Below are 19,191 nucleotides of genomic sequence, written 5' to 3' on the forward strand. Positions count from 1 at the left end.
CCTGGGGAGGGTTGCTGGTAAATAACTTGAATAACTTCACAAAAATCAGTGACTATTTTGAACTGAATGCTCATGTCGCCCCAAAACTCAGACTGACATCCTAAGTGCCCATATGAGTATCATGAGGTGAAGCCTTTGGAAGGTAATTTGGTCATGAGGATGGAGCTCCCATGAATGGGATCAGTGCCCTTGTGAGACAGCTGTCTTGCTCTGTTCCCTGCGTGTTATACAATGAGAAGCCATTGTCTGCAACCTGGAAGAGGCTCTCACTAGGACCTGGCCACATGGGACCTTGATCTTGGACTCCCAGCCTCCAGAGTTATGCAAAATAAATTTCTGCTGTTTATAAGCCACCTCGTGTATGGTGATACGTTCCAGCAGCTTGAACTAAAACAGGCACAGAACAGCTCACAATATTGATTTGACAGAAGAGACAATGGTTCAGGATGAAAATACCAGCAGTCAAATGTCACACTAGCTCAGCTAACTTTCCTCATTACCACTTGTCAGAAAGCAAAGAACACATGTGCTGAGCAAAACAAAACACGTTTAATTTTCTGGATACATTTATTGCATTTTTCTGGTGTGGTAGAGTCCTCAACTAGGTGACCTGGTTTACACTGCCAGCTTTGTAAATTATGTGTGTGACTCTGGACAAATGACTTAAACTTGTATGTTATAGTCACTGAACAGATCTTTCATTTTTCTTTGATTTGTGCACAGCGTGGTGCAGAAAGGGTTACAAAGGAGACACAGTTTATGTAGTTCTGTCTTCTAAACCTTTCTATTTAGATTTTCAGTTTTGCAATCCTACTTTTTATTTTGCAAACCTTTCTCTTTTGTCCTCTGAATATTCTTTCTTTGTAGCATGCTGTTCTTGTTCAATAGCTTCTCATTTCCTGGGGATGTTAATGCCATCAGTTGCCATTCATCCCCCCCATAGAGTTTGTTTTCTTCAAGCTGCTTTTTTCTGTTTTTTGTTTTCTGTTTCTTTTATGTCACGTACTTTTTCCCATGTCATCTTCTACAGTATTAGCTACAGTATGAGCTTTCGAAATGTTTTGTTCAAGTCAGAGCAAGAAATGCACAGCGTGATAACCTTGAGCTATGTATGCGCGTCTATCTTAAAAGTTTCACCCTGCTCTTCACAAAACTGTAGTCATACATCCCTTTCCTGCATGTGAGACCATCTAAGATCTTCTCTTCCTATTTTATGGGCATTAAATTGATTTCCTAGCTCAGAATGTGTTTTTCTCTGGGCTGAGTGGCCCTGGGCAAGACAATCTGACTGGGCTGGTCTCCTGAGGAACCTGTTGGGCAGAACTTTCTCTTGGAATCAGCAAGTGTAAGACACTTTCCTCCAGTCCTGTGTGGCTAGGATGTGCCTGGTGGCCAGAGGTTTGGAAGCCAAATAAAGAAGGAGCTGGTGCCTCCATATTTGGCCTAAGAACTGTCATGCATCACTTATTCCAATTGAGGAACTTGTTATCTGACTCCAGCAGGTGTCAAGCCCTGGTCCAACTTCTCCAACCACATTTTGACTTTTCCTACGTGCAGCTCGCATGTACTGCTATTTAGGAGAGCACAAGACAGGGCCAATTCCTGAGTCTTTGGGAGAGTGTTACCCACTGAAGGGTCTGTTTCATGCTGTTACTAACTGCTTAGTACAAAATGCATTTTCTCAAATTGTTTATCATTCCACGATTTTTCAGTTTCTAAAACCCTACTGCTAGTGTTTTCTCCTCCTATCCACTTAGAACTTGTGATTTTTTGCCTTATATATGAACAAATAACAAAGGAAATTCCCATTAAGCCCCACTACTGTAGTTTTAGTGGGTTTTGGAAAGGTAGCATAACTAATTCCTGGTATTAAAACCAACATTTTAAACCAAACTTTATATACAATTCAATATTTCCTGTTAAATTTTTATTTAACATTACAGCATAATCATTTCCCCATGTGATAAAAACTTAATAAACAGTATTTTAATTGCTGTTTATATTCTATTGTCCTTACTTAATAATTTCCCTGTCACTGAATTCATTTCTAATTTTCCCAGTTGTAAATAATACTGTAATGAACATCTTTGTATATAAAATCATATCTCCTTTTTTGTTTTCTTTTAAAGAATAAATCCCCAGAAGGGAAAATATTATTTAATAAGATAGAAAGAATGAAAGCAAATGAAAGAACAAAGGATTATCAGAAGTGAAGGTCTACACTTGGGATTCTCAAACTTTCACTGCCTCAGAATCACCTGGAGGCCTTGTTAAACTAGACACTCACCTCACCACCAGAGCAGATGATTCAGCAGACCTGGAGTGAAACCAATGATCATTTACCTTTTTCACATGTTCCAAAGATCTTTGGTCCAGGAACTAGACTTGGAGAGCACTAACCTGACCAAGAACCAAGGAAAACATAGTTTTGAATAAAAAAAAAATATATATATATGGGGAAACAGGTAACACATCAAACTACAGAGCTGTTTGTAGGTGGAACTTAGGTGGGGAGTTGTATCTTTATTTCTTGTTGAAGCACAAAGTGGGTTCCTCAGCCAAAAGACAAGGTAAAAGGAGGTCAAGGGTTGTGCTGAAAGGGGTGAGTGGTCTAGGGAAGGCCCTGTGAGACTTAATGAAGGAACGGCCATGAAGAATTACGAGGTTCTTGTTTCACCCTGAGCTCTTCTACTGGGTCCCTACTGAACAGCTAAGTCAAAATGGAGTCACTCACGCTAAATACCACATAAAGGGAAACTTTTGGGAAACAGATCCCGAAACAGACTTGTTTTTTTGCCTGTGAAAACGGAAGATTCCAGTTTACATGAGAAAGCATAATAAGGAAGTTCCTTCTGCTTTAACCCTCATAAAAAAGCAATATGATGTGAAATAACCTGATTTTAGCTAGTCCACATTTTCTGTATTATTCTGTTTCCTTGTTCCTGTCCTATAAACTCACTGTTCATCACTGCTTGGTAGGAAGATCCCATTCTGCTTTGTAGAACAGAGGCTTCCCCAATTCATGAATCATAAATAAAATCAAATCATTAGGTCCTTAACCTAATTTTTTGTAATTTTGTTATTTGTCAGAACTGACCTGGACCCCTATAAAACGTTAAGGAGACCCACTGAGAATCTGGCCTAAATCAGACATCATAAATTGAGCATTACTAGTCTTCACTGTCAGGTGCTTTTTCCCAACGGCACTCAGCTGGCAGAGACCAGGCTGGTGAGGGGGACCACACCTCCGTCGGTGAAGAAGCAGAGCCGTGGTTAAAACGGATTGAAGGGATGGATTGACCTCTGAGCCTCTGAGCCTGGTGCCTGCTGTATTTGCCAGTGGCCAAGAAAAGACAGAGAGGTCAAAGAACAGCTTGTTTTGATTGAATATAAAGTGGAAGTCAGTGAAGGAGCTGACTAGAGGGACCGGATATTGATCTTGAGTTCTCTTGTTAGAACTGACCCTTCTGGGCCAGGGATGTAGCTCAGTGGCACAGCGCCTGCCTAACAAGCACGATGTCCTATGTTTGATTCCCAGTACAAAAAAAAAAATTGATCCTTCTGCCAACGGAGCTGCTCTAAGCTGCAAGGAGGAATTTGGAGATCGCAAAGAGCAAATGAAGGAAGACTGACGGTGAGGTGTTAGAAGTGTTGACAGGGGGCTGGGGATTTAGCTCAGCGGCACAAGCACCTGCCTTGTAAGCAGGTGGTTGTGAGTTTGATCCCCGGTACCGATAAAAATGAAAAAGACAAAACAAAAAACAAACAAAAAAAAAGAAGTGTTGACAGGATGAACTCTAAGTCCTGAAATTAATGAAAAACTCTGGGTGACCTGGAGGTTGGTCAATGACAGCAGTGTGGGGACAGTGGAGCAGTGGGGACAGTATGATTGATTTGGTGGCTTTTGCTATGAAAGTAAGACATAAATTAACTGAGGTTGGTCACAAACCACTAGGAGAATTCATATACCTTCTCATTCGTGGTGGATGAAAACAGAGAACTAATGATCTCACCTGGGAATCCTAGTGTCATCCAGGTGGTCACAGTGAGAGGTCAGGCCGAACAGGTGTTAGCAGGCCAAAAGCTAGAAGGAGGGTCATTCCTGCAGGGCTGGAGAGCGGAAGTTCCCATGGGAAAGCCGGGGGGCTGCAGACTTGATTTTGTTTACTCCTACACTGCTGGGAATGTAAACTAGTACAACCACAATGGAAATAGGTGTGGAGATTCCACAGGAAACTGAAAATAGAAACTCCATCCAACCCAGCTATTCGCCTGCTAGGTATCTTCCCAAAAGAGTTAAAATCATCATATTACAGTGATATATGCATACCATTATTTATAGTAGCATAGCTCATATTTGCTAAATCTTGAAAGCACTCTAAATGTCCATCAACAGATGAGCAGATAAAGAAAACATGGTATTTATACACAATAGATACTAGTTTGCTGTAAAGAAGAATAAACTTGAGTCATTTGTAGGCAAATGGGTGCCCCTTGAGACCATAATGTTAAGTGAAATAAATCAGACACACGAGGTTAAATATTGCACAGCTTCTCTTACATGACAAACCCAAAATATAAATATGCAAAATGAAAAGTAGGTAATAGGAGAAAGGGAGATAGATCTTTTGCAACAGAGAACCAAGAGATGAAAGGAGAGGAGAGTAAGAATAGAGGAAGAAAATAGAATTAAGGTGTGTTATGTATACATATCTACTTCCCACAAGGAAGGCGATCATTCTGTGCTGCAAACACACATTAATAAACAATAAAAACTGGTAATAGGAAACCTAGGCAACTCTCAGCCAGGATGGAGGCTCACCAGGAAGTACCTGGTACATTTTAATTATTAATTAACTTGAGCTAGAGCTGCAGTGGGGCTGTGGTGCCCTTCATCTCCTCAAGATCACGGTCATTCTTGAGCCAGGCAATCACTACTGAGCTCGGACCTGGTTCAGAAAAGGAAAACTCAGTTGCCATTCTTGTGCGAGGCATCAGGAATAAGAAGTCCCTCTTCTTCAGGATCTTAATGACTGGGGCGAGGATGGTCTAGATTAGAAGATAAAGCATCTTTTGTTCTGCAGTACTGGGACTTGAACCCAGGGCTTTCTCACTGAACTAAAACCCCAGCACTTTTTACGTTTTATTTCGAGACAGGGTCAAGCTGGCTCAAACTTGTGATCCTCCTGCCTCAACCTCTCAGAGTGATGGGATCCCAAGAGTGTGCCACCATGTCGAGTGATAAAGCACTCTTCATAGGGGTTTAGAGAGAATCACCTAAGTTTAGAAAGTATAATATAGAGGCGGGTGTACTCCATCACTCAGGAGGCTGAGGCAGGAGCACTGCCATGAGTTCCAGGCCAGCCTAAACTACACTGCAAGACTCTGTCTGAAGAAAACAAAAGAAAAAAGAAGTATGATAGAAGGCCCCTCTCAGAAGACATTTTTGTGTGATGCAAAAGCTCTTTTGTCACCAGATGAATCTGAAGAGGTCCCCTGAAAAGAAGATATGAATCTCAACCTGTCTTGCTGAATAGAGTCCTCAACTTTTGTCACAGAAAAAGAATTTCAGAATGCATCAGTGAGAAGCACAGTGATTCTGTCACTTTAGATAACCTGGGAAGGAAGCCCTCAAAATACAGATAACCCACTCGAGACCAGAGAGCATCTGTTATCTTTGGCTACTATTTCTGCTACTTTGTGAGATACAGTAGCCCAGAGAGTTGGAATACAGGGAAAAACATTTGTCCATGAGCTCAAGTCCCTGGGTGCATTGAAAAGAGAGGAGCCTTTGCAAATTCTGAGCTTTTCATAAGGAAAATGATGCAGTGCTCATGTGAGGGTCAGTGACCTTCACTCTGCCTCTGGGATTATCCACTTTTTTTACTGTAGTAGGGATTGAATTGAGGACTGCCTGCATGCTGGGCAAGCACTCCAGTGCTGAGCTACACTCCCCACTTTTCTTTTAAAATGAAAGGAAACATCCTAACCCTGAAGATTTAGCCCCAAACAGAATGAATAGGCCAGGAAGCTATAAGGAGGGAACCAGTCAGGAAAGATTAGATGTTGTCATGTTACGTTTAGAGGTAAAATATCCTTCCCCTCAAAGTCTCATCTATTCAGAGATGGACTACTGGGACGCAATTGGATCATGGGTGCTACACTGATCAGTAGATTCATCCATCCATGAATTCCTGCCTGAATGTGTTGTTGGGAGATGGGGCTTGCTTGCAGGTGGGTTACTGGGGACATGACCTGGAAGGGTACGAGGTAGGAGATTAGGGCTGGGGTAGGTCAAACACCTGGGCCTACCTGGTAACAGGTGTATTCTGGTCCCTAACTCTTCCCTGCTGTTTCCTAGTTGCCACCAAGTGAGCAGCCTTTTTTCCCTGGGCCCTCCCACCATGGTTCTTCCTTGGAGCCAGCTATGACCTGAATCTGCTGAATCGTGAGCCAGGTTAAACCTCTCTTCTTTTAAATTGTGGGTGTTGGGTATTTGTATCAGCAACAGAAAAGCTGATTAACACATTTGTGATCATGCAGAGAGTGTGTGATTGGGGGGCAGCACTGCAGAGCAGAATCCCCAAGAACCTCAAAGAAAACTGAAATATCGTTCCCTAAAATAGTGAGGTGGGATCTCTGCCTTTCTCTGTTTGCCTGGTGAGAGGATGGACAATCCCACAGACAAAGGTCCTTCTCCCCTTCTCTTCTTGTCATCCCCGAAGCCAAAAGTGTAAATCTTCTTTAGCGGGAGCAGCAGCTGTTGCCTAGACCTGACATCAGAGACCCAGCAGAATCTGGAGCGGGCTTTATCACCTTCCCACAGGGTCTTATCTCTGAAATCTGAAACTCCTTACTTCTTTGTCTTGTCACCCTGAGATTTATTGATCTTCTTTAAAACACTATTCAAAATAGAGTCCTGAGGTGGAGAGTTACTTATCAGAGAGAGCTGTCTTTTTCCGCTGTATGACAGGCAGGGCACATGTTAATGAAATTGCTTGTTCCTCTCATATTAATTTGCCTTTTTGTTAACATGTGTTTGTCCCAGCTAAGAACCTAGTGCAGGTTCAGAAACTGTATCTTTCTCCCCTTCAATATCTTTTTTATGAGGTGAACCGAGGAACTGATGCACAGTGGAGACAGAAAGATTGCCTATATAGGTGTTATGGATTAAAAACTGGTGGTCAATTTAACACCAGCTGAATTAACTCAGCATGGTGCTGAGCGTAGCTGTTTCATCTGAGGAAAGTTGCCAGCATAGAGATGTGGAGAAGACGAGTGAGGTGTTGTGGGTTTCCCTAAGTGTTGCTGTTTGAGCCAGTGATTCTCCTGGAGGAGCTCGTCATGACTGTCTTCCTGGCTATGAGTTTGACCATTGCCTTTGGAGGAGCTCGGGAGCTTGTTGGTGAGAATGGCTGTGGTTCACTTTAGGGGAGCTCTGGTCCTTACATTAAGCATCCCTTGATGGTTCCAGAGAGGAAGATGCATGCTGTTTAATCCTCAGAAGAAACTCATCATACTGGCTTTCTGGCATGTACTTGACTGCTCTTAGCATCGGAGTAGTTCCACTGAAGATGCCTGTGGTGCTTTTGGGACAGCCCTGGACTTTATTAGGAGAGTGACTTCTTGGCTCCCTCAACCTACCAGCACAGCTCCTTCAAGCCCCTGGCATAGACTTTCTAGCTTCCACGACTGTCTTTGGAGCTTTCCCAGCATGAATCCATAAAATAGACTGGTATGAGTCCATTTTATGGGCTCTAGACCTCCAGTTGGCCTCATGGGAGGCATTGTCATGGGCTCTAGGTCTTCATCTGGACTCATGAAGGACATTGCTGTGGGATCAGACCCTTGGCTGAATATTCCAGGTCTTTAGTGTTGGGGACAGATTTCCTGCACTTTCTTGTGTTAAACTTAGGGTGACCATCACAAAATAATATTATAAATTTTGTGTCCTGATTCTAATTGGTGTCCTCACAACCCCTGACTGTAACAATAAGAAAGGAAAAAAATCTCTCTCCTATTTCCTTTTAGATTTTCCAGCTGGAGTCCTGTAAATTGGACACAGAGGGCAAGGTGAAGAGAAAAACAGTTTATAAATGCACACAGTGTATTTCTCACTGGAGCAACCTCCTGAGGAGCAGCTTGAAAGGCTGGTTAGAAGTTGAGTTTATTTATCATCTTAGTAAAGAAATAATAGATTTTTAAGGCAAGTGCCAGCTCTGAGGAAAAGAACTTCTTGAGGTTCTAGGGTAGGACATTGTGGGAAGAGAAATATGCGGGGAAACTAATGGGTGAGGTTATGTTCTGTGGGTTCACGTACTCTGTCTCTCCCCCAAGGCCATAAAACTTCTCTGGGAAAGATTTATGGTCAGCCTCACTTCTTGGAAGCTCCGGCTTGTCATCAGGTTACAGGAAGTTCCTGGGAGGTTTCTTTCTCTTATCTGTGTATTCTTATTTGCCTCCAGCTCAAAATAATCTTTATTCCAAAAAGGCATGTGTCAGGGTGACATAAATGAACCCCCAACACCAACTCTCACATGAATTGCTGTGCAAATGTGACCCATTAGGTAGTCAGTCAGTCTTGGGGAAAGGAGAAAACAGCTACAAGTCATAGGGGATGGTGGATGGTAGATTGTAGAAAGGAACGAAAAGCCTGTTCAGTCATTGAAGAAATAAAGACAGTAGGGGATTGGGCTAGGCTGAAATTCTTGAATTTTTATTCACTGCCAGATGGAAAGCCATTGAAAAACTGCAAACAGGGTGAAGGAATCAAGGCAAAATACGCCAAATTGGTACATTGATTGCTTTCACTTTGTTTAAAACAAAAGTCACTTGAGAAGCTGCAACTTCAAACAAGGCCACTTGGTCTCTTTCCCTACCACGGGGGAGCCAAAAGATTGTTTTAGTCTCTTATCAGTTCCAGGCTGGAAAATAGCCTTAATTGCCGGAGACAGGTAATTGGGGCTGCAGGGAACCTAAATAAACAAACTCTGATGTCAAAGCTTCTTCTGCTGGCTCCCCCCCAGCTCTTAGTAACACTCCTAGAAGTCATGGCTGTAACCAGATATTCATCTGTGGAAAAATTCACAAATTTGTTTTTTTGCGTACAAACACATCATATTTTGGTTATTTCTTTGGATTTCACTCTCTTGCAAAGATTCCTATGTATGTAAAATTAGTAAAATATGCACATTTCTTTTGTTAATTAGCATTTCTATTAATTGGACTTCTAGATCCAGCAAAGAACTCATGTAAGAACAAAGAAGGGGTAGAAGAAAAATCTCCTTCCTCTATAAGTAGGACTATACGTTTGTGTGTGTGTGTGTGTGTGTGTGTGTGTGTGTGTGTGTGTGTTACAAACACTCGCTGGCCAGAATTTGCTGGACTGGGTTGGTGGTGGCACAGGGACAAGAGGCAAGGAGGTGACTCAGCTTTCTCATACACCTTATTTGTTCTCTGGTTATCATTTCTATTTCTGCTCTATCTACAGAGCCATACAAGGTCCAGTTAATTCATTCATTTCAACATGATTAAGATGACAGCCTGGAATCAGAAGTCTATATTCTAGGTAAGTGCCGGGTGTGTGTGTGTGTGTGTGTGTGTGTGTGTGTTTGGTGTAGTGGATGAGACAGAGTGTAAACATATAACCATGAAAATGTTAGACTTCATGACTGACCTGTGAAGAAAAACAGGATGTTGAGAAAGAATAAAATGGATTCAGAGCAGGTTTCTGAATATAATACAGGGCCCAGGGAAGGTGACGTTTGAATTTAGACTTGAAGCCTGAGGAGATACCAAAACACAAAGATCCTTTTATGGCAACAAATGCTGAGGTCTTGAGGTGCCTGTGCATTCTGAGGCTCCTGCGGCGGGGTTCCACTGAACAAGGGGATCACTGGTGTGGATGAGGAGGCAGAGGACGGATCTGGTAAAGCCTGAGGAACTGGGAAACTGATGAAAGACTTTTTAAACAGGACAGTGACACAGTTCAAGTTGCTTCTTTAAACAGTCACTCTGCGGGGCTGGGGATTTAGCTCAGTGGCATAAGCGCCTGCCTTGCAAGCAGGCAGTCATGAGTTCGATCCGCGGCACCGACAAAAAGGACCCAAAAAAATAAAAAAAAAAACAGTCACTCTGCTTGGGAAGCCACTCGAGTGCCCAGAGAGCTGATAATTGTTCAGACCACAGTGATAGCATTAGAGGTGGAGAGAAGTAGATGGATTTGCTGTTACCCTGGAATAAAGTCAACACTATTTGGTGACCGAATGGATGGGAAGAGTAAGGAACAGAGAAGGACTGAGGGTGATCCTTAAGAATGTACTGTAGATTTTAAAGATAGAAGAAAAGATTTTGAATGTTTTGCCACAAAGAAATAATAAGCATTTAGGAAATAGATACGGTTGCTCTAATTTGAACAATGTGCACATGTATTAAAAAAATGATCTTGGAATTTTTGGGTTAGTGAGGTAGAGAAGATTTGAGGGGAGAACCAAGAGTCCTGTTACTGATGTATTTAAAATGACATCAAGTAGCCGGTTTACTATATGAGTTTGATTTAGAGAAAAGGTCGTGGCTGGAGACAGAACCCTGGCAGTCATAGCATGTAGTGACACCATTGTCCATGAGTTCAGATGATCTGTTTCTCAGGAACAGTCACAGCCCTGTTTTGCTAATTTGCAAGCACATTGTGTGTGGTGCCATGTTTTAGCTCATCCCCACATTGCACTGCAGTCACCGGTCCAGTTCTGATTCCATCACCACAGTTCCATTTTCGTCTATTCTAGTGCTGTCCTGTTCATCATCATTCAGCTCAAAATATTTTTTCTCTTGTGATATCTTCTTTAACTCATGGATTGTTAGAAAAATTGTGCTGCTTAATTTCCAAATGTTTGAGGCTTTTCTAGATATCTTAGTATAACTGATTTCTCTTGCAGTCAGTTGGACCTGTTATGTACAATTGTAACTTCTTTTTAAATTTATCGAAACATTTTGTGACCCAACATACGATATATCTTGATGAATGCCCCATTTGTACTTGAAAATAATGTGTATTCTGCTATTTCTGAGTGAAAAGTTTTATAACTATTAAGTACAGTCGTGCACTGTTTAATGACACGATTTGTTCTAAGAAACTCGTCCTTAGGGGATTTCATCCTTGTGCAAAATCATGGAATGTATTTATACAAACCTGGATGGTATAGGCAACCATTGTAAACTATAGACCTGTAGGCAATTGCAACAGTACAATGTTTCTTTCTATATATCTCTCAGTATAAAAAAGATACAGCAGAAATGTAGGATAAAAACTTACTTTTTTTTTTTTTTTTTTTTGCATCGGGGTTGACCTTGTGTTTAGGAGGCAGGTGTTTGTGCAGCTGAGCTAAATCCCTGGCCAGAAAAAAACTTTTTTTAAGGTACACCCGTATAGGTCACCATCTGTGAAAGGCGGACACAGGACTGGAAACTTCTCTGCTGGACCACAGAAGGGCCAGGCTGTGACTGTGTACAACTGTAGCCCATGTGAACGCTGCACACTTAGTCTTCCCTAAATCAGTAACAAGTTTTTTTCTTCAATAATTTAACCTTAGCTTACTGTTATTTTTTAGTTTATAAGCCTCTTAACTTTTTTGAATTTTTGACTTTCTTGTGGTAACACTTAACTTCAATTCTAAATATATTGTACAACTATACAAAAAATTATTTCTTTATATGTTTGGTTTTTTTTATTCTTAAATTGTTTGCTTTCTGTTTTTGGGGGGCAGTGATGAATAGTGTCTCAGTATGTAGTCCATTGTGGCCAAAAAGTTATGACAAATTTCCTGCCTTAGCCTCCCAACGGCTGAGTTTATAGGCATGTGCAATTATGCTGATTTAAACTATTGCTTTTTTATTAAAAATTAAGATACAAACTGTTATGGTTTATATCAAGAATGTGACCCCACAAAAGCCTTTTTATAATTCATTCATTGTTGAATCCTGGAATTGTGAGTGCTGGGATTAAGGGTGGGTGGCTAGATCGGTCCACTGATTGGATTAGCACTCCTCATCCCAGCAGTCTGGATAAAAGGAGCAGAAAATGGTTCTGCTACAAGGAAATGAGAATTGTGTTAGTCACTTTCTTCCTGCTGACACAAAATGCTCCATTTTAAGAAGAGGTTTATTTTGACTCATAGTTTCACAAGGTTCCCTCCATGGTCCAATGGTTCCAAGGCAGAAAAAGGATGGCAGAGGGGCATGGCAGAGGAAAGGTGCCCAACCATGTGGCCAGGAAGCAGAGAGAGAAGGAAGAGCTGGGGAGGAGGTCAGTCCCCAGCACCCGGCCCTTCCACCAAGCTCTACTTCCCAACAACATAGTTAGCTTTGAACTCATTAGTAAATGAATTCTCCATGATCCCAAATCCCCACCTCTGGGTACCTGAGGCCTCAGGAAACATTCAAACCACACGAGAAACTTCCTAGTTTCATTTTAATTCACAGGATCACCATCACATATGGCTTGTCACTGACTGAAATGTTATGTGGCACATGCTTGTGATTGGATAAGGTTGTTTAATTGTGTTGTTTAGATGCTTCATGTCTTTGTCGCTGTTGTTGCTTGTCTATCAATTTTTGAAGTGTTAAAAACCTTCTCCCCTACTTTTTTATACTTACTATCCACATGCTATGTCCTTTCTCATGCTTTTTCTGGTTTTTTAATTTTTATTTTTATTAGCGCATGTTTATAGTACATAATGATTACACTGATTTGGGGAGTTGGTATATGGTATATAGACACAGCATATTTTAATTCTCTTTACATTCCTTCTTCAGCCTTTTGCTTTTAGCTTATGCCTTTCTCTTTAAATTAGGTCTCTTTTGGCAATACATTGTTGGCTTTTGCTTTTTGATTCAGTCTATAATTCCAGTATTATAGTTGGTTTGTTTAGTTCATTTATATTTCATATAATTATGTTATAAATCCCACAGTATACTATTATTTGCTTTAGGCAATCAGTTATTTGTTAAAGAAAAGGGGAAGTGTTTGTTTTAGCTGTGTATTTACCACTGTTCGTGCCCTTTCTTCCTTTAGTAGATCCAAATTTCATGTCCTTTCCATTGAGTTAGAATAACCTCTTTATTTCTTGTGCTATATGTCTACTGTTAATGAAATGGGTTATCTTAATAGTATATGAAAATACCTTCCTTACATCTCATCCTTAAAGGTATTCTCACTGGATATCAAGTTTTGGGCAGGGAGTTTTCCCTAGCATTTTAAAGATATGGTCCCAAGTCTTATGGTAGCCATTGCCTTGGATGAGAATCAAGCCATCGTTCTTAAACTTGTTCCCCTATGTGTGATATGTTTTACTCCCAATACATATATATGTAAAATAACTATTTATAATAATCACAATTGATGCGTTGAAGTCCTTGTCCATCAATGCCAAAATGTGTCATCTCGGGGTATGTTTCTATGGTATGCTCTCCTTCTCTTCTTCCTCCTTCTCCTCACTGAAGATCTTTGGTTTTGGTTTTCATTTTATACACAAATTAGCAGTTGATCACTTTAACCTTTCCAAACTTTGGCCGTAAGTGTGAGTCTGTTTGAAGATCAATTTGTTTACCAAGACTTGTAACTAAGCAAGAGTCAGACTTGAAACCCTCTGCTGCAGCAGATAGCAACAGACTTAGCTGCTAAATTTTTCTAACCTTCCAACCTTCGCTTTCCACTGGACTCCTTGGAATGATTTCCACAAAGGTATACCTCAAAGATCAACCAGTGTTTAACAGGAGTTTATGAGCAGATTTGGGGCCTGGTTATTCTATGGCTCTTTCTTTCCCGGGCTTTCCTCCTGAATTTCCAGGATGCAGATTTTTCCATAAAGTCTAACTGAAACATGATGCAAAACATGAGAAAATTGTATGAATGTGAACTTCATCCTCTGAGTGTCATTTCTTTCCTTCTTCTTCCTGGGAATTTAATAGATTGTATTTAACTCTTTTGTTAAATGACTATTAGAAAATGACTTTTAGCATTTTAAAGTAGAATACAGCTCAATCCAAAGTTAACTGGTTGTTTAGAAAAATTTTGCCAGTAGTGGTTAGTTTAACTTTACTGAGTTTGCAAAGATTATAGATATCATTCAAAATTTAAAGAGAAGTATTAAATTTGTCTTGTCCCAAAGTAAAATAAATGCAGTCAGTTCTATTTAGAGAAGATTAGATTTGGTACATGGTCAGTCAAGTATAAAATCAAGCTTATCTTAAAAAAATTAAGCTTATCTAGGTTATGTTCCAAATATGAACACCTTTTACTGTTCTCTGCATAGTTTTATAATATGATTATTTTGACAATTTCAATTTACTTCTTGCTATTACAAATATATTTCTGTCAAAGGCAACTAGATTCATGAAATAGACTTTCTCCTTTTCCTATCCAATTCTAGTCATTTCTCTATTTTCCTTAACACCACTGTTTTAGTAATATTAGAATATAACATTTTTGGTTGCTCTTATTTTGGCCCTCCTCCTTGTCTCTTTTTAAAAAGAGTTAGTTTTCTTCCAATCCTGTATGTTCTTCTCTCTTTCTAATTATATCAAAGAAAAGCCTCAGTCTGATGTTATTTAACACTGGATATTGTTTTCCCAAAGAAAGAATAGTTATCAGACCCTGGAAGACAACAACATGTAATTAAAACTTAATAATAATGTTTCATATTTCATAGATTTATAATATTGTTGGTGGCTAATTATGCTGTTTTTCTAATTATAGCTTTGATTGTAATTTTATACAAGTAAAAATGTAAGTCTACTTAAAGTAACAAAGGCATGATGGTATACGCTCTATAGTTATGGCAAAAGACATCACCACAGTGCCGGACGACTAAAGAGAAAAGCATCATTCAGCACCACACTCCCTCTGACCATGAAACGGTATGAACAGCAATCCAGAGTGCAGAAGAGGAGTAAGGCTAAGAAATATAGATTTGAGAATTCAAAGGCTTAAGACCTTCAGTCCAGTGCCATTGTTAGGATTGGGTTTTACAACTTTAATTAAAGGTTGTTGAGAATATAGCCATTCTAAGAGGTTCTGTCTCTGGTCCCCTGAGATGTTTTTATCCTTATAGGTTGTTACGGTGTGTAAGAATCAGTATAACATGCTCAATTCTACTTCTGATTTATGTTTTTTTATTTGATTTCTGCTTTATATTTCCAACCATTGTGAAGATAGCTTTAAAATACCTCTATAAGTTCATTTGTTTGAATGTCTCTGATGAAAACGTCTTCGATTTTAGAAGTGTCTATTGTTGGCTTTCTTTTTTTCTACATTGATCTTGATCCTAAAGAGAGTTATAAAATTTTCTTTTAAGTCGTGTGACTCTAGTCCTGGATCAGGTCAGTATCACCTGAAAACGAACATTTCTGTTATCCAAAGAGTATAAAGAAAATAAACCCCCAGAGAGACAGCATTGACTGAAGATTAGAAGAAAGGCTAGAGGGATGATAATCCAATTTAATCAGCTACAGTTTTTTTTCCCCCTGATCTCCCTGCTATCAGTCCTTCCAATTCTGGCTTTTCAGGGCTTGATATGACAACTTGATACTAGGATTTATTTAACAAAGGCACAATTTTATTTCCTTAAGCAACTAGGGTTTTGTTCATCTGCTGTTGAGTAGTTCTTTGATCTATTCTGGAGATGGGACTGAAGAAAAAAATGCCTCTACCGTAATTCTGTTAGAGACCTAACATCATGGACGTGTGTCCCAATGCCTTGTCTAGCTGATGGAGTGCTAAAGTTTAATTCCTAAAACACAGACTCTGGAATACTTAAATAACAAAGATCTTTTTTTTCTAAAAAAAAAAAAATACATCAGTAGTCATTTGTGCTATAATCCCCTATATCTATATATTGAAATTTTAAAAACTGTTTTTAGTATTTTTCTCATTTTTGGTTTTCATAAAATTTACTAATACTACAGATGTCATTTTCTTTGTATTTATCCTGCTTGGGGTTCGCTGAGCTTCTTGAATCTATAAATTTGGGAGATCCAGTTCCTATTCCTTCAGATATTCTTTGTCCCATGCTCCCTCCTCCCTTCTAAGACTTCAGTTACTCATGTGCTAGTTTTTATGCAGTTCTCTAGGTCACTAACCTGTTATACTGTCTTCTTTTCCCATATACCCAAAACCTTTTCCTCTCGTTTTTCAGATTGGATAATTTCTAATGATCTGTATTTACAATTACTGATTTTTATATCATTTACAATCTTCCTATAAGCCCTTTCGCTATTTCGTTTTGTTATTTTGTGTTTTAGTTCTAGAATTTCCGTGTGGTTCTTTTTTATACTTTTGATTTCTCTGTTGATGTCTCCTATCTGTTTAGTAATTTATAGGATATTTTCTTCACTCAAAATTAGTTTTAATATATTTCTTTGCTAGCCTCAATATCTGGTGAATCTTTAAGTGAGCCTGTACTGATTTTCTTTTTTCTTCTATGTCTAGTAATTTTGGATTTTGTTCAAGACATTGAAAGCAATATGTTGTAGAGACTCTGGGTTCTGTTCCATTCTCCTAAAGAGTCTGGGTTATTTGTTTTAACAAAAGTTTAAGTAGGTCTTCTCTGTAGTTGGCAGCAGCTGAAACCTATCATGGTTTTCTGACCCAAGGATGCCATGGTTTAACTTCTTGGATTTATCCCACATGTAGTACAGAGATCAGACAAAAATTTGGGCAGGGTTTATGAGAAGAATTTTTGTGAGAAGAGCCTTTTGGAGAAGTTGAGAGTATCCTTTGGTCACCTCTCCTTTATGAGATTTCTCCCTCAGTTTCTAGATGCTTTGGTCTTTAAACTCTTCCATTTGGTTTCAAGCCAGTAAGGGTCCAAGTTTCTATTGAACTCTGAGCCAACCTGTCTGGTGCCACCTTCAACTGACTAATTAAAAAGTCATAAAAATGGGCATCACACAGAGTGTATCTTTCTTCCAACTACAAACTTTGCAGTTCTTGCCAGCTTTTAATCACTTTCAAGTGCTTTTGGTCAGTAGGTTAGCCGTTTTTCAGAACTGGTCTAGGAGTGTTGGTCTCCTAGACACTTCTATATCATTACGTAGGCAGTATCTCCAAAGTACTTTTTGGGTCAATATATTTAATTGAATTTTTCTCTATGTTTCCAAAAAAAATAAAAGGATCTGCTTTATGCTTAATGGTTTTTTAAAATTTTTTTCTTTAGGCCTTAATAGTCAACTGTTAATATTTTTAAATTTATAAACATTTTTTGGTACTTGAGATCAAACCCCAGGCCTTATCCAGGTTAAGCACAGAGCTATATCACTGGCTATGTATCTAGTCCTGCTTTTTTTGTGGTTTCTTTTTGGAGACAGGTTCTCACTGTGTAGTCCAGGTGGGTCTTGAACACATTATATAGTGCGGGCTGACCTCAAATACGTGACAAACCAAGTACCTCACCTCCGAAGTGCTGGGATCACAGGCATGTACCACCCTGTCCATGTGCCTTGCTGTTTTAAAACTAAACTTCTAACTTTTAGATCATTGTAGTTTCTATACAGTTATAAGAAACAATAGAAATCCCACATACCATTACCTAGCTTCCCATAAAAATAATTCTCATGGTTAATCTTGAGTATTAACTTGATTGACTTGAGAGACACCAAGGAGACCAGCAACATAATTCTGGGTGTCCAGGTGGGTTGTAGGGGCATGACCTTGGGGACTCTGGTCTCTGGCCCCCTTCCTTCCTGGTTCTTTCCCCATCTCTCTGTTTCCTGGCTGCTGTGAGGTGCTCAACTTTTTTCTGCGGTGCCCTTCCACCATGCTTCTGCCTTGGGGCCACCTTACCATGAACTAAAACCCCTAAAACCCTGAACCAAAGTAAACTCGCTCCTTTACATTGTATAGATCAGGTATTTTGTTCCAGCCATGGAAAAGTAACAATGTAACATAGTACAATATTACAACAGGAGCCTGATGTGGTAGCCATGTCTGTAATCTCAGCACTCAGGAGGCGGAGACAGAAAGATTTCTACAAGTTTGAGACTAGCTTGAATTACATGGCAAGACTTTTTCTCAAAAAAGCATTAATAATAATTACAACAAAATACTGATATTGATATAATCAAGCTACAGAACATTTCCATTATCACCTGCTTTTTAATAGTCACATCTACTGTTCTCCTGCCTCAACCCCCTCATTAACTCCTATCAACCACTAGTCTCTTCTCCGTTTCTATGATTTTGCTATTTTAAGGATGCTACTTATGGAATCACATTGCATGTAACTTTTGGGGTTTGAATTTTTTCACTCAGCGTAACTCTAGCAATGACCCTAGGTTCAGGATGTGTCAGTAGCTTGTTTCCTTTTATTTGTAAGTAGGATTTGAAGGTGTTGATGTACTCATTGCTTTTTAAATTATTCAACCATTGAGAGACATCTTAGTTTCCCTCTCAACTGTTTTTGAATATTCTAAATAAAGTTGTTACGTAAACTCATGTATAGGATTTTGTGTGAATATACTCTTTATTTCTGGGCAATAAATGTCCTGCAGTGTGAAAGTTGAGTTGTACAGTATTTGAATACATCCTCACCAGCATATAGTGGTGTCATTCTATTTTATTACACTATCCTGATAGGTGTGTGGAGATGTCTTATTGTGGATTTAATTAGCATTTTCCCAGTAACTAATGATACCACGCATCTCTTCACGGGTTTATTGTCTGCACAAACGTAATCTTTTGTCTCATATGCAGTTTGCTAATAATTTCTCAGAGATTAGCTTAGGTTTTTCACATTCTTAGTATGCTGTTTTGCAGAACAGAGTTTTTAATTTTAACAAAGCCCCTTTTTATCATTTTTTTCTTTTATGGATTATGTTTTCAATGTCAAGGCTAAAAACTCTCTCCCTTTCCTCAGGTTCTGAATATTTTGTCCTGTCATTTTTCTAAAATATTTACAGTTTTATATTTTACAGTTAAATTTGTAGTCTATTTGGTGTTCGTTTTTTGTAAGGCATGAGGTGTAAGACTTTGAGCTTTTGTCCTATGCTTATCCAATTACTGCAGCATCATTTATTAAAAAGGCCCTCTTTCCTCCATTGAACTGCTTTGTCAAAAATCACATGGGTATCTGGACATGATGGCATACACTCTTTCATTTATGCAATGAATAGAGATCTTTTAAAACTTTTTTTTGAGGC

The 19,191-nt window shown here is 39.3% G+C and overlaps 1 protein-coding gene across 2 annotated transcripts in view; it reads left to right on the forward strand.

Moving 5' to 3' along the window:
• Positions 1–3,491: 3,491 nt before the first annotated feature.
• The window catches only part of Cdca7 (cell division cycle associated 7), a 33,391-nt gene continuing 17,691 nt past the window's right edge, over positions 3,492–19,191 (forward strand). The window contains exons 1-3 of one of the 2 annotated variants that reach the window (XM_063259304.1): positions 3,492–3,634; positions 6,362–6,457; positions 9,491–9,568. The gene's annotated coding sequence lies outside the window, so the exon portion shown is untranslated. Of the gene's footprint in view, positions 3,635–6,361; positions 6,458–7,365; positions 7,406–9,490; positions 9,569–19,191 lie in introns of those variants that run through there. The other variant, XM_063259305.1, reaches the window with a different exon arrangement.

Source organism: Cavia porcellus, unplaced genomic scaffold (assembly GCF_034190915.1).
Source record: "Cavia porcellus strain 051 isolate PalLab524CR breed Dunkin Hartley unplaced genomic scaffold, mCavPor4.1 scaffold_12, whole genome shotgun sequence".
Taxonomy (NCBI): Eukaryota; Metazoa; Chordata; class Mammalia; order Rodentia; family Caviidae; genus Cavia; species Cavia porcellus.